The following is a 4,344-nucleotide window of genomic DNA, read 5'->3' on the forward strand; positions in this document are numbered from 1 at the left end:
TTTCTTTTCCTAGAGATGTAAAATAAAGAAATATGAGAACTTCTTACCTTCAAAGAATTATTTTATCTCTTTATCTTTAAGATCAAATTGTCAGCAATGTGATATGAAGCTCTTGAGTCATGTATGTGTATGTGTGTGATAAATGTTAGTGACAGTAAAAAGATGTCCTGATCCTGAACAAAAACCCGTCTACTTTTTGTTTTATGAAGCATTTCTCCAAAACATAAAGATTATTGCTTGCTTTCTACTATATTTATGGGAAATTCATACAGTGCTGGCTGCTAAACTGTAAAAATCTGAAAACATAAAATAAAACTTTTCAGGACACAAGCACACAGAATTAAACTTGCTATACTAGTAAGTACTGCTGTGTATTGTCCTAATAGAAAATCAATACAGCATGTGCACCATAGAATTTTCCTCACACTACATATAGCCAATGTGAATGTATGAACATTCCCAGAGCAGACAAAACAGAAGTTGAGTCCTAACGTTTATAGGCACAAGTCTCAGCAGTTGTCCTTTGGAACTCATAAAAATATATCTTAACTGATAAAATAAAAGAAAATAGCTTTTTTCTCATAAAAACACTCTGCACTTTCTTCCCTTTTTAATATTTTTATTTGGGGGGGATCAGAGATTACAATATGATTTCTGCGTGTCCTTTCCTTAAGATCTACAAATTCTGTTTGTGCGGAAGTCCAACACCTATCTCCTCTCCCACCAAAAGGGAACAGCCGTCTTCAAAGAGTGAGGGCGGGGCACGGGCAGTTTCCATAGAAGGCAAGAGTAGGTAACTTCCACCAGACAGAGGCAGAGGGCATAAGGACTAATGATGGTCCTGCTTACTCAAAAATGAAAACCCAAATGATGGTAAACGCTGAAAGCTGGGGACTTTCCTGAGTTATCGCCACTTCCTGTTTGGCATTCTAGGCAAAACCCTACAGCATACAATCAGTACAGGACAACTGCAGACCGAATACAGAGGATGGAAGAAGCCAAGGACGGTGCTCCCATGGCAGTCCTCACAGTTCCTTGGCTTCTGCACAGCAGCTTCTGTGTCCTGGAATGCCTTCATGATTAGGTCATGTGGAAGGCTGCTACTATAAGCACTGACAATAAGAAGCCATTTGGGTCACTGTGGGTGACTCCAGAGTAGACACTGCAGAGAACAGCCAGGGTCCCCCCCCCCCAAAAAAAAAAAAAAAACTGTGGCTAAAATAGCAAGAGCCTACGATGCTCGAGTGGGCTCTAGGAGGTGAAATTCAAGTCTTGCAAGCTGTCTTGGACATCAGCGCTGTCTTTGCTCTCACTGCCACTGTCATCTCCGGCCAGTTTCTGCTGACAGGCCTCTTCAGAACCAGGAAGTGTGCTGCCCTGGTTCTCCTTGGAACCCAGAACCATGTATCTGCCTTTCTTCAGCACCAGCTGCTGTGTCAGCTCCTCTGTCATCTGGGAGAGATCTCATTTCATGGCGTATGCATCTTCTCCATCACATAATACTTGGGCTCTGCCTCACTAACCTGGAAGTTCAGGGTTTTAGAATAAAGGTGCAGGGCCGCCCTGTTGCTCTTCCTCACGTGCAGGAATAGATACTTGGCGCTGAAGTTCTCGATCATGGCCCGTGAGGGCTGGTCTACTAGCTTCTGGGCTAGGCAGAGGCGCCGGTGGGGACGCTTTACTGCCAGTGAAGTGATGATGTGTCCATCTTGGCCAGGACATAGCCCAAGATCTTGCCATCCTCATCCTCAGCAATGTAGGAGAGCTGGGGCCAAGAGAGGCCGGGGTAGAAGTAGTACTTCATCTGGTAGTTCTCGGGCAGGCACAGCAGCCATTGTGCAGATTCGGGAGCATGTATGACATCTTGAGCGGGCCTGTACGGCCAGAAGCCGCGTGCTGCCTCGAGAAAGCCCACGCAGCCAGACCGACTGCGACCCCTTGCAGCACCAGTGCCTCCAATGCCATGGAACTCTGCACTTTTCACTAAGGCAAGAGGACCTGGTATGATGCTGACAATCGGGATGACCCTTATTTCCTCTGTCCATCCGACCACAGAAACTACAATCAAAAAGTGTCCGTTAATTGCATGTGACTTCGTGTTTCATAGTTTTTAAATTTATCCTGGTTTTCAAAACACAGTTCTTGGCAATGTAATCAAAATCATTTTTAGGAGCTCACCAAGGGAAAATTAGAAATATGTATAGAAAAATGTATCCTAATTATATTTTAAAGCATAATTTTAATTGACAGAATTACATGACATTCCCCAACCCTTTCCTTTTTCAAGCTCCTCCCAGGAAACATACCTCCAACCCTTTCCATGATCCCTTCACTCTCAAACTGGCATATGTATGTATGTGTGTATGTATGCATGTGTGTACATGTGCATGTATGTATGTGGGTATGTATATAAATACAATCTACTAAATTTGTTTTATTGTTTATGTTGTTATATTGTTTATGTGTACGTGGTTGTTTCACAGTTGACAACTCTTCACTGGTCAATTAGTCAGGGGCCTCATTCTTACAAGAGTTTGATTACTCTTATTTCAGGATCATTAGTTTCCTGTAGTTCTCTTCCTTGGGGTGGGATACTGAGAAATCGTTCCACTTCCATGTCTGTTGATATCACATTTTTTTCTCTTCTTGTTTATGAAGCCATTTCTAGGAGAGACTGTTTCATCACTAATTTTCTTGTCTTCTGGCACTTAAATCTTGTAGCTCCTCTTCTTAGGTGTTCGATGAGTCACATGCAGGAACTGTAATATCGAATCAACTGATAATTGGTTCCACACATTTCGTTGTTTTCTATATTGTGTCTAGTTGTGGTTTTCTGTAATGCTCTCCATTTGCTGGCCTGGTACTGAACACCAATCTGTTCTAGAGTAGGTTCATGGACAATATAAAAATTTCTAACACCGTTTTTCTGGACCAGTACAGGTCCTTACTGCGTTTTGTATCTGAGCTTAAGACCCACTAATAAGGATAGCTATCATCCTCACCAAAAAGAAGTCTCTATTTACAGAAGATTGAGGCATTCTCATTTCTTAAATTGTTTCAGTTTTCAATGTACATGGTGAGATTTTTTTTGTTTTATTATTTATTTAAAAAATTACTTTTCATTTTACATACCAACCTTAGTTTCCCCTACCTCCCCTGCTCCTGACACTCCCCCATCTCCCTCTCTTCCCATTCTCCATCCACTCCTTGGAGGAGGTAAGACTTTCCTTCGGGAGTCAACAAGGCCTGACAGCTTGAGGCATGACCAAGCCCTTCCCCAAATATCAAGGCTGATCAAGCTATCCTACCATAGGGAATGGGCTCAAAAAAGCCAGTTCTTGCACCTCGGATAAGTTCTGGTACCATTGTCATCTGCTAGCAACAAATCAAACAACATAATTGTCACCCATATTCAGAGAGTCTAGTCTGAGCCTAAGTAGGTTCCCCAGCTGTCAGTCCATTGTCCATGAGTTCTAATTTCCAACATAGAAACTACATGCAGTAACTGATGGAAGCAGATGTAGTGACCCATACCCAAGCAATGGGATGAGCTCCTGGAGTTCAGTTGGAGAGATGGAAGAGGGATCATGTGAACAATGAGGGTCAAGAACATAATGGGAAAATGTAGGACAATTAATAAAACCCACAAATAGATATTGGTGTTCAACCTGAAGGGCCTGAAAGCAAAACACTGGCTCTTACCTCTATCTCAGTCTGAAATGGCGATCCTGCCTCCAGAAGTCCTCAGAATGAGAGAGACTAAGATCTGTGTCATCCAGTCTTATATTCCTCTCTAGTGCTGGGATTAAAGGAATGCATTACTACCACCCCGTTTCTATGGCAAACGAGTGTGCCTACTAGGATTAAAAGTGTGTCCCCACTACCTGGTAAGTAAGACTGACCAGCACAGCTATTTTACTCTTTGATCTGCAGGTAAGTTTCATCTGTCAAAATACAAATGAATTATTACTACAGGGGAAAAACAGGTGAGATATTTTAAACTTTGGGGGGGGTGTATTAAATGTTCTTGATGAACTAACATCAAATAAAATTTGTCAGGTTGAAACTTAAGATGTATGTAATGTTTTACATAAACCACACTATTTAAGAACCAACCTTTACTTTCAGAAAAATAGAAGTGTAGGCACTATACAGAAATGATATTGAGAAGCAGTGGGTTATATTGCAGCAAGTAAAATTTTCATTAAACAAATATAATTAGTATCAGTATTTACTAATAAAAGAAATATCATTTTTCTTGTATATAGGATGTGTATATGTAGGCCATTACATGCAATTACTTTCTATTGAGGGATAGAGCTTGAGTTCTAGAAGAATCATTAG

General features: G+C 41.3%; 1 pseudogene; it reads right to left on the minus strand.

Moving 5' to 3' along the window:
- Positions 1-1,251: 1,251 nt before the first annotated feature.
- On the minus strand, positions 1,252-3,366 carry LOC121434298 (annotated as a pseudogene).
- Between the last annotated feature and the right edge of the window lie 978 nt (positions 3,367-4,344).

The sequence above is a fragment of the Microtus oregoni genome, unplaced genomic scaffold (assembly GCF_018167655.1).
Source record: "Microtus oregoni isolate MIOR12 unplaced genomic scaffold, Mior012 000043F_ref0000047, whole genome shotgun sequence".
Lineage (NCBI taxonomy): Eukaryota > Metazoa > Chordata > Mammalia > Rodentia > Cricetidae > Microtus > Microtus oregoni.